Genomic DNA, 12,312 nt, shown 5'->3' with positions numbered 1-12,312 from the left:
AGTGCTAGCAAGCTTTCAAGGAGGGAGATTAAATACACCGTTTGGTGTCCCAAGTAGAGGAGCAACGATTGGAGCTCTTGGTCTTCTTTAATCTATTCCACTAGTTCGAGGGAAATAGCAATTAAGGTAATCTACTATCCCCTATTAGTTTAATTGCTAGTTTATGCATGATGATCATGGGACCAATACTAATGTCAAGACATTAGATGTCTAAGATTCCGCTTATACGACATTAGTAGACACCACCATAACCCAACAGTGCCGTCAGAGCCTCTTGCAATTAACTTGTTTTTGCTAAGAATCGAACTAATTGATATTTGATATGCTTGATAGTTTGATAGATTGAGTTTATAAAAGTGTTTTAAAAGTATTTTTAAACTCATAATTTGATTATAATGAATATGATTCAACTAGTTTTCAAATTAAAAATCGAAATTGTTGATTGAAATTGTTTCAAAACATTGAATTTGATTGATTTCGGTTTTAAAAGTATTTTAAACACAAAATTTTGATTGATTTTGAATAGGATTCAAGAATTCATCAAATTGTTTTCAAAATTTGTTCTTGAAAGTGCTTCAAAAACCTAGATTTTGATCTAAAATTGGTTTGATTAAGAGTTGTTTTAAAGGTTTGGAAACTAGAGTTGCAAAAGAAAATTTTTTTTGGAAACATGAGTTTTTAGAAACTCATGAAATCCTTCCTGGCCGGACCAGTAGCAGCTGTGGACGTGTCTGACCAGACGCGTCCCAGCTACTGGTGGACGCGTCTGGCAGACGCGTCCAGCTACTGATGGATGCGTCTAGGACGTGTCCTTGAGACGCGACCAGACACGTCCAATAGCTCTCGACCAGACGCGTCTGTGAGGTCCTGGGTGTCTCGGACTAGGTCCGAGACACCACATGCTGGTCCGGTCCAGCACCAGACGCGTTTACGACGCGTCTGGAGCATGGACTAACGCCCTGGCTCCGGCCAAGACGAGACCAGGACTTAAAAGGCCTCGGCCAGGACATGCTGGCCTTTTGGGCCGTGGCATTTCCGGGCCTTTGTCCGAGCCCTTTGTGGGCTTGGGCCGGGACTTGTCTTGGACTTGTCCCGAGTTTTTTCAAGGCTTTTCGGACCATCAAAATGGACAATCATTCGAGTGAGAGTTTTATTCAATTTCTTCCGATTCCAATCAAATATTTCCAAAATAAACCCAGGCCATCCGAAAGGACAAAATGGATTTTCTCTTAAAATTGATTTATGAAATCATTAAGAATCAAGCCATAGTTTTTCTGAACTTGACCCGGGCTTTGAAAAACCCAAAACAGAGTTTTTTCTTAAAATTGATTCTACGATCATAAAAGATAAAACTAGAACACATCATTAGTCCAATTCTTCGAATTTAGACTTAAGGTCCATAATGTGACATATGATGTCGACAAAAGTATCTCCCAAAATCATCATGCATATATAATTTTTAGCCTTGATATACTATATGAATGCATATAATGTGAATGCGGAAAACTATTATGGCCATAGATTTATTTCTTATTCTTGTTTTAAGCACGGATGGATGCATGCTTTGTAATTAATATCAATTCAAGTTCATACGATCTTCGAATCGTTAGAGTCTTGTAATTAGAGTTTAGGGTCTATGAGTCCATTGAAGAAGCTCAAGTAAGGAGTCCAAAGGCAAGTGGGAGAAATCAATGGAAGTTTAAAGATGGCGATCTAAGACGAACCAAAAGGCGAAACAAGAAGAAAACCAAAAGAGATTAGATCTTCTAGGTTAGGGGCCATACTAGGATCCATCTCTGCTTGATTTACTTTCTCGCGCGCATTTACTTACTTATTTACGCTTTATGTCATGGATGTTAGTTAGGATAAATAGTTCACTATAACAAACGCTAGACTAGCGTAAAAGTCCCCAAACGTAATCTTGAGTAATCGCCTATTCAGATTAAGACACTCGTTGCGCCTTTATTCGAGGACGGTGGGTCGGCCTTTGCAGAGTACCTCCTATACCTTGTGACAATGCGGGTAGGCCTATAGAAGAGGCCTACATGTCTAAATGGTTCTACTCAACGAGATCAGCAAGAGAGTCTTGGATACTCGAGGCAAAAGGATAGATTAGTCATTCATCAATGAAATCTATCAACCAAGAGTCATAAGGTATGATTAGTGAAGTAGTTCGCTCACCCGGAACGACGGAGTCAAAGGGTAGGGCCATAGTCCGCTTTACTCCGAAGAACTGGGATCTTGGAATCACTTATTCAATCGGGGACGATTTTATTGAATAATATGGGAAAACTAATGTTTTTTAAAAACGATAACGAGTTTTAAAACTTTGCCATTTCTTTATGTAGTTTTAAGATGACACAAGGAAACGATTTCAACTTTAAACCACACCTAAGGGAGGTGTTAATCCACTTCCTAGAATGAAAGAATGAATCCGAGAATAGTTCTCAGATTCAAAAGGAAGGTCAATAGAATACCCAATCCCAATGTTGACTCATACAAGAGAAGGTCAAAAGCCTTTTGCAAGGAATCGTACAACATTCTCTTTAAAAGAGTAATGGATGCTAGCACGGCCATTAAGACAAACTGAGGAAGAAATTCCAACAGAAGTCATAAATGGGGAGGTACGAGACCTCCAAAGGCAATCTGAAAGTCATCCTAAGGGAAGACAACAGAATACATTTATCAACTAATTTCAACATCGATCGAACAAAGATAGATAAGACCTTAAATGAGTCACTCAGGTTGTTACGAACAAACTGACCAGAACATATGGGGATATCCAATCTAAGAAAGGTTCTTGAGATTTGGTACAAAGAATCTAAGAGAGAGCTCTTGAGATTCAAAAGGGCAAAGGGTCAGTCAAGTGAGACAAACACTTGATCAAAGAAAAGCAGTTGCCGAGTACATGATCAAGAGTATTCCTCATTACTGTCAATGTTTCCAAATAATGGCTAGACCATTTAAAAGGAAACTGCCCTTAGCATCTGGAGGACAAAAGGAATGGAATTATGAATTCCGGTTCCATATCCTTATTAACAAAGTTAAAAAAGTATCGTAAAATTCCTTCATTAGGTAATTTTTAGACTGGATGATCGGCTCGGTAAAGCTCAAGGGAATCGCATACTTGACTAAAAGAAGTCAAGATCCAAGAGGGAGCAGAAGCAGTAATGTTAAGGATGCTGAAAGGGATCGAAGTCTTCTCTTAGACACTGATCTACCTTAAAACTTAATAATAATTATTTTGTTCTTCTAGAAACATCTGATGTTTTAAACTAGTGGTAAATTAAAGGTTAACATTGATAATGGCTGATATCAAGAGATTCAAACTCATCAGCTTCAGCATTGTCGATTAGGTCTTGAGTACTAATTGACAAAGTCACCCTATCAAAAGGGCATAAGACTGGTAACCTATTAGGACTCATACGGTATTATGCAGACCTATAAGTTTACTTGCAGAAGCTAACGAGAGATACTTCATTACATACTCCGACAAACTTCATTAAGTATGGAAACGTACAAATCATAAAGTGTGAGTCGGAATGTTTGAAAGGTTCAAACAAAGTACAAACCGAAGTAAAGAATCACTTTGACAAGATAGTGAAAACTTGAGTTAAACACTTGATAACCATTAAAGGAGTTGAGAACCAGTTTCCCAACTCTGCTTCATGGAACACATCCGACAGATGGTGGATTCAGTGGGAGTAATCGAACACTGCTATGCATGATTCGATCAATGATGGGTTAAGCCAGTCTTCCGAATACCTTGGGATATATTCAAGACACGATTGTTTTCACACTTAACCTACTCCGTCTAAGGCTAAAACTTATAACAGCGTTACAAAACTTAGTTAATATCTGACGCAATTTCTTTAGAAGAAATTTGGGCTTCTTTCACCATATACAATCAAGAGAACAAAGTTTTTGTTGCTCATGATAGTATTCTTATAGTAATTAGCATTTCTTGGAGAAAAGTACTAATTATTACAAGAATAAGTAGGAGAAAAGTACAAGTCGAATTAATTCGATCATGAAAAAAATCATGAATAGTCATGAAGAACAACCATGAAACTTGTACAGGACGATTAAATTCGACCAAGAGCAACAAAATTGCGGCTCCTCAAAAAAGGAAAGGGTAAAGATATGATTTTATAAACCTATCGCACAAAAGCGAATGTCATTCGCAGGAGAACTCTCAAGCGACTGAGACTACTCCAAATTGTTGTTCAAAAGCCCTTAATGTCAAAGGTAATCTCAAAAACTCAGAAAATAAAGGTTATTTCTGAAGAGATAAAAGACCTGCGCAGAGACGGAAACTGATTCTAGATTTTGGCTAGGAGCCAAAATCATCATGGAATCCATATCTCATCAAGACATATAGCTTGATAATTTAAGTCAACGGAAGACTTAGATTAGTTTTCGAAAGTAGAAAACTAGGAAGGATGGAAACAATCATGTTTTCCAAAACTAGACAAGAAGAATAAGATTCTTCCAATCCAGTCATGTCCATAAGCATGCTCAAAGAATCCATCGACGGATTAAAGCACGCAAGAGTTAGAATCTTCGATTTATAGAGGTAATCAAAGTAATTTTGATTCCTAAGGAATGAAGAAATTCTTGAATCGCGAAATTTCAAGAAGGTAAGTGGGAGAAACAAACCTTCCTGGCCTGTATGCAGAGTACATACAAAAGATGCAGTACGACATAAGATGTTGTATAACAGTAACGTACTGACTCAATAAAAGGAACACACACAAGGATAAAATGCCATTTTGGGCATCTAAAGGTCTATGAGCATAGATCAAAAGAATGATAGGATTAGAGAGACTCAGTACGCTGTGACGCTTGAAATCCGAAACCGAAAATCTAAGACTCGGAAAAGTCTAAAAGAATTTCGACCCAAAAACTCATGACAAAGAGCGTTGCAAAACTCGGAGTCTAAAAGACACCGATTAGCAAGCACATATGAGAGAGACATTTATGTTCGAAAACATAAAGTCAAGTCATGTTGAACATGATAAGCATTTAGACATCTAAATTCGGATTGGAAAACCGAAACACTACTTAAACATCCTAGAAGGCTAAAGGATGAAGTTGTACAAATAGTTGAATTAGTCATCGTAGCAAACTTCCAAACATGAAAGGAAAGTAGGCTTAGAAGTGTTTAAGCCGTAGCTGTTGCGAGTTCTACGTAAGAATTAAAAGCCTTAACTCTAGTAAAAGCTACTAGTAATTATCAAGGTCGAAGATAACAATCTACGAATTAATTGATAATTAGCAAAGTTTAAAACGGACTACATCTGTAGTCAAACTAAACTGTCACCTAAGACAAAGTATGAGACTCATACACAAGTCTAAGGCATGAGGTATATCTTAAATAAACCTCGACAAGTAAAATTGAGTGGGTAAAAAGAGTTTTACGGAAAAGGCTCAGTTTTACAACTGTTGTTATGGAAATAATAGAGTTATTTCGTCGTCTAAATTTGGTTTAGTATTTAAACGACAGTCCACAGATAATGAATCATTCCGAATAGGTTTGTCAGATACGTGATCAGATGAATGAAACCCTATTAAGTGAACTTGGAATATTTATTATCATCTCCCTAGTCTAGGTCGTTGCTTGGACAACAAACGACTAATGAAGACTAGCACGGGAGTCGATGAGATAGCGCAGTTTCATGGGCTATAGGAATAGTATATTCAATTCGACTACGTGAGTGTGTAAAAGGTTTATACACTGGATAACCCTCAAATGAGAAAGTACATCACTCGTGATGAAACGTCAAACTCTTCTCATAAAGACAAGATTGGAGAGATTCCTCAAAACATGAGTGCTCCACTCATCTTATGTAAGGAATGTCCGACTTTGGTTCCGTTAAACGTCGCGCCGTAAAAGAAGGTTATAAAGGCGGATACTGGGAAGGACAAGATAGACATGAAGTTAAGTGGGAGCGCAAGAATCATTGTGTCATCCTAATGACATTAGGTTCAAAGTGTCTCAAGACCACTTGATGAGTTAGCAACTGAAAAATGCGTGACCGCGCTCAAACGGATTAAAAGTTAATCGTTTATCTTTTACAGTTGTACTCGGATATCAAGAAAGTCTGAATGACATGACGTATCAGATGAGACACAAATTGACACGGGAATCGAGCATTGCACTTGTTCTAAGTCCAAGTGGGAGTCTGAAGGAGTTGAAGGAGATGTCATTCTACCAAGATTGCAATGCGAGCAATTTGTCGGCTAAGATAATTGATGAAGAAGATCATCAAGTCCAATTGATTTAGGGTTCGTAGAGTTTATGCTAGGAACCAACTATGATCGTCGAATTACGAAGTAATTCGCGGCTAACTTTGATCGGATCTACATCGGGTTATACAGAAGAATGGGTATTTAATCGGATGATATGACGAGTGGGAGTGTGATATACCATTGGGAATGTCCCATAAACATATCCCACAGGCCTAAAAAGAAATTAGGCAAAGATAGCACAAAAAGCGCAAAAACAGGGTTTTGGGCCTAAACCGGTTCGGGCACTTTTATGGCTCCGATTTGGCTGATTTTTCGAGGGACGTTTCCTTATGTTATGAACATTAAATCTGATAATTTTGGCTGGGTTTGGACGTCATATCCTTAGGGAATTGAGAAAATATCAACTAGTTGCTATTTTCGATAATTTCCCTAAATCTTATTCTAAAGGGTGTTTTAAGAAACCTTTAAGGAGGTGTATTCTTATTAGGGTTCTATATAAACACTCTTAGGGCAGAGAATAAGGTGTGGAATTTCCTTAAGCTTTCTTACTCTACCACATCATGTAGAGAGGAGGAAGTGAGCTAATTCCCAAGCTATCTTCTAGTCAAGCAAGAAGAAGGTCTTCTTATTATCAAACCGCCATTGAAGTGCTAGAAAGCTTTCAAGGAGGGAGATTAAATACACCGTTCGGTGTCTCAAGTAGAGGAGCGATGATTGGAGCTCTTGGTCTTCTTTAATCGATTCTACTAGTTCGAGGGAAATAGCGATTAAGGTAATCTACTACTCCCTCCGTCCCAAATTAAGAGTCCCACTTTGAAAAGTCAACTTTTTTTCACAAGTTTTGTTTTTCCATTTTTACCCATATTAATTTAGTAGTATATTCTTTTTGGAATTTTAAGAATTATGGTAGGGTATTATTTCTCTCACTTCACTTACCATAAGTGTCCAACTATTGAAAATAAAATTAAGCACTAAATTAGAAACACAATAAAATGTGATAATCTTAAAATTCAAAATTGGTTAATTTTCACTATTCTGAAATTTGGCTCTTTTTATTTTCATTTTAACAAAATTTGAGTTTTCAAATTAGATTTCAATTGTGAACAAAAAATTGAATTTACTGAAAATGTTGTTTTCACAAATTTTAATTCTTGATTTCCAAAATAGATTAGTAGCACTATATAAGACTAATTTCCATAAGCACAAAATTATTCTTACCTTTATCTAAATGATAACCAAAATCCCACTTTGTTTCTTCCAACATCAACTATGAGCTCACAACAATCAAATTGTGGTTCTAAAAAAAAAGTTGTCTAACCAGGAACGCCAAGAAATTCTTAATCAGCTCTTGAAAGCAAGTGATAATGGAAAATTAGTAAGAGGTACAATTGGTCGTATAGCCGAATTATTTTTTGTGAGTAGAAAAACAGTGCATGGAGTTTGGAAAACGTTCTCAAGAATGTCTTGCTAATGAAGAAATTGTTAATGTATCCAACAAATTTGTCGGCAATGTTGGTCGTAAAAGAATTCAAATTGATCGTAGCAAAGTTTTGGAAATTCCTCTTCGTCGTCGAACAAATATTCGATCCATGGCCAACGCTTTAAACGTTTCAAAAAGCACACTTCATAGAAGAATTAAAGAAGGTATGCTTAGGCCACATTCAAATGCTTTGAAGCCATCTTTGAACAACGAAAATAGAAAAGCAAGACTTCGATTTGTTTATCCATGCTTGATCAAAATAGTCCCAATGGCAATCCTATTTTTCAGAACATGTACAACTATGTACATATTGATGAAAAATGGTTTTATATGACCAAAGAATCGCAGAAGTATTATCTTCTCCCAGAAGAAGAAGACCCTTATCGTACTTGTAAAAGCAAAAGATTCATCTCAAAAGTTATGTTCCTTGCAGTTGTTGCTAGACTAAGATTTGATTATGCAAGTAATGAAGAATTTTCTGGAAAAATTGGAATTTTTCCTTTCACAAGTAAAGTGGCCGCTAAGAAAAACAGTAAGAATCGAATTGCGGGTACTTTAGAAACAAAAGCATTGGTGTCTGTAAATAAAGGCACAATTCGATCTTACTTGATTGAAAAAGTTTTGCCAGCAATCAAAGAAAAGTGGCCACTTGATGCAGTGACGGATACAATTTTTATCCAACAAGACAATGCTAAACCCCACATCAACCCGAATGATGTTGAGTTTCTTCAAGCAGTCTCAAACACTGGACTTGATATCCGATTGTGTTGTCAACCGCCAAATAGTCCAGATTTAAACGTTTTTTATCTTGGATTTTTTAGAGCAATTCAGTCATTGCACCATCAAGAAACACCAAATACAATCGATGATCTACTTCAAGCAGTACAAAATGCCTTTTATGAATTACCTGTGAAATTTCTCAATCGTAATTTTTTAACAATGCAGTAATGTATGATTGAGATAATGAAAGTGAGTGGCTCTAATAATTATAGAATGGCACACATGAATAAAAATCAATTAGAGAAGGACGGAAATCTTCCTATTCGTCTAGAATGTGAACGTAATTTAATGGACAATGTCTTACGAGTATTGCAAGAATTGAAGAATTAAGGACTATTCAAATGTAATCCATAACATTTCAATTTAAAAATAAAAATTTTGCTCTATTCAAATTAAATATTCCTCCTTGAATTTTATGGTAGCAAATGTTGGTCATATTTTATGTTTTGGTGTTTTCTTTCTTAATTAATCTCATACCCAAATAATGTTGATTTTAAGCCATTATGGAAAGCGCGATACTTTATTAGGGAATGAGCTAGATTTTGGTGTTATTCTACTAAGAAATATTCTAATTAGCTAATAATAACTCTAAAATCCAATATAAGGGTATACTTGGAAAAGGTAGAGATTTTATATGATATAAAAAGAAATGGGATTCTTAAATTGGGACAGACCAAAAAGGAATACAGGACTCTTAATTTGGGACGGAGGGAGTATCTCCTATTAGTTTAATTGCTAGTTTATGCAAGATGATCATGGGACCAATACTAATGTCAAGACATTAGATGTCTGAAATTCCTCTTATACGACATTAGTAGACACCACCATAACCCAACAGCGTGGCCTATCGATCCTTTAGACCTTCGGAATTTAAAGGTAGAGGATGTATGGGCTAATATATGTCACCTAGAGCGCCCCTAGAAATCCACGATTGATGGGCTTACACGGTGACCGAGCCCATGAATTAATGGCCAATGGGCCCAACCCAATTATCTTCAAGAACCCTGAAACAACGATAAAGTACGGAGGTACATCTAGCTATTGATAAAGAGGTCCGTCCTCACTCCCTCTGCAGACCAAAATATGGAAGTACATCCAGCTCTGGATAGAAGAGGTCCGTCCTCTCCTCCTCAGCTGACCTACCTTCGTTTATCCATTGGGGAGGCGTTACCGTCATTCAAGATGACAATTGTATGGGCCAAAATACATCACTAGGGGCGCCCCCAGCAACCCACGATTGATGGGCTTACGTGGTGACCGACCCCCTGAATTAATGGTCAATGGGCCCGACCCATTTATCTTCAGGCATCCCGAAGCAACGTTAAAGTACGAAAGTACGCCCAGCTCTGGATAAAGAGGTATGTTCTCACCAGCAGATCAGAAAGTACGGAAGTGCATCCAGTTCTGGATAAAGAGGTCCGTCCTCACTACCTCAGTAGACCAAAATACGGAAGTACACCCAGCTCCGGATAAAAGAGGTCTGTCCTCTCCTCCTGAGCTAACTTCTTTTCGTATATCCGTTGGGGAGGCGTTACCGTTATTCAAGATGACAATATCCCCAATATGTCGTTTGGATGGGAGCTACGATATCCCCATTCATAGTAATAATTTCGTGAGTTACCATATTTAAGGCAACAACTCACCACCAGGTAACGGTTGACCAAACAGGACAGTTGACCTCAAAACACTATATAACGACCAGCTGGTAATCGACTAAGGCATCCAACAACGAATAACAACACCCGACATCCAAATTTACTTGCAATCAGCTAACCACCTATTTTCTCTCTCACATCGATCATCCAGACCATTGGCAGTCAACTAACACCAGCTCAAGGCAGGCGAGTGATCATTCTCTCTCCCGACGATCACTTGCTCAAGGAAGACGAGTGATCCTTCTCTCTCCTAACGACTACCTGCTCAAGGAAGGCGACTGCCCATTTCTCTCTCAACACGACTAAGGGGTGCAAGCTCTTTATTTCACTCGACGACTAGAGAATTTAGGCAGGCATAAACTTAGTTGTATCACCTTTTCTCCCAACGACCAACTCGCTCAAGCAACATATTTAACTCCACAGCTCAAACTCTGGTTTATAGTTCTTATTTACTCTTTGCCAAGTTTACTGACTTGACCGTCAGAGCCCCCTTTGGCCGACACCATCCCGGTGTCCCCTAAAATCTTACAGTCACGTGTGTTTTGTCTCTTTTGTCACAGGTTAAACACAAAGACGTCGTCGGTGCCCGCAAAATTATTAACAGGTGGAGGTTCGACTTTCGATCAACGACCCGGTTCAGCTGACTTCTTGACCCGCAATTTCTTACCCCCACAGTTTGGCGCTAGAAGGGTAACCGTCGTCGGAGTACTTAGGTGTCGCGGCTCGTAGAGATGTCAGAACAGATCTCCACGGTAGTGATATACTTACTGTAATGAAGAGTCTGATGAAAATGATATTATGACGATAACCTGCTAGTCATAAGTGGGTTTCGCTGTAGGTTGCTGGTCGTAAGTGGATCACGGGGCAAGGGGGTGGTCGTATAAGAACGGTGTCGATAAGGCCAACTCGCTAATGTTGTATGAGAGATGGATCGGACCCGAGGGTTATATGATTACAGTAAGGTGGTAATCGTACGAAGATAGTGTCTATACGACCAGTTAGTTACTGTTGAATAAGAGATGGATTGGATTCGAGGGTTATGTGATGCAGTAAGGTGGTGGGCGTATGAAGATGGTGTTGATAGGACCAGCTAGTTACTGTTGGATGTGGAACTATAAAGCTTTTTTTTTCCCAACTTCTAAGACAATAAGTCAGAGGCTTTGGGAAAATGGGAAACTCTTGGAGAGGCTTATTGGAGAAAATGTTAGAGAGAAGATGGAGTAAACTGCTAGAGTATTGTTGTCGAGTATTGGATGCCTTAGTCTGAATGTAGCATCTTCTATTCATAGTGGTAGAGAGGGGGGGCGTCTTGATGACGACCAACTAGTAACTGACGTAGTTATTCCGTGACATTACTCTTGGGAGGTACGTTAAGGGATAGGGGATCTGATGTATCGAACATTAGGTGAGTTTTTTAATGTCTCGAGGGACGACCAGGATGTTACCGCGTGTGCGATAAGCTACTGGCCGTAAGATAGCTTAATACTGGCAGGTGGCTATCACGTAACACGTGTCAGATATGCTTAGTGTGAAGCGGGTATCGATTCGTCGGCCAGAGTAGCGACTTGGGCCATTATCAGGCTTTGTGATCGGGCCTCGCGGATTTTATCCTTACGAAGCAGTTGTTCTATTATTTTATAGGCAACTTGTTAGGCAAATATTTGCCCAAACAATCTTTTAACAACATGAATCTGTATGCGGCACTATTCTGAGCATACCCAAGAAACACTGAATCAACGGTCTTTGGCCCAACAGTTACTTTCCTAAAGTCAGGTATACCAACTTTTGCCAGACACCCCCACACTCTTAAAAATTTCAGGTTAGGTGAAAAACCTTTCCATAACTCATAAGGTGTTCGATCTAGCCCTTCATGAGGCACTCTGTTTAATACTTGGCAGGCGGATAAGATTGCGTCCCCCAACAGGTCCTCGGGTAGACTTGAACTTAGAAGCATGGCATTCATCATGTTTTTAAGTGTCATATTCTTTCTCTCAGCTACACCATTTTGTTGTGGCGCATAAGGGGCACTAAGTTCATGAATTATTCCATGTTTCTTACAGAAAGCCTTGAGGGTGTTAGAGTTATTCTCGCAACCTCTACCTGACCTAAAGCTTTTGATTTTCCTGTCTAGTTGGTTTTCTACTT

General features: G+C 38.5%; 1 pseudogene; it reads left to right on the top strand.

Moving 5' to 3' along the window:
* Nucleotides 1-8,062: 8,062 nt before the first annotated feature.
* Nucleotides 8,063-8,842, top strand: LOC147538612 (uncharacterized; annotated as a pseudogene).
* The last annotated feature ends 3,470 nt before the right edge of the window (nt 8,843-12,312 follow it).

The sequence above is a fragment of the Eschscholzia californica genome, unplaced genomic scaffold (assembly GCF_041429995.1).
Source record: "Eschscholzia californica isolate CP2 unplaced genomic scaffold, dmEscCali1.0.p SCAF_5, whole genome shotgun sequence".
In the NCBI taxonomy this organism is placed as follows: domain Eukaryota; kingdom Viridiplantae; phylum Streptophyta; class Magnoliopsida; order Ranunculales; family Papaveraceae; genus Eschscholzia; species Eschscholzia californica.
The sequence above is the reverse complement of the archived record's forward strand: the minus strand, read 5'-3'. Positions and strand labels throughout refer to the sequence as shown.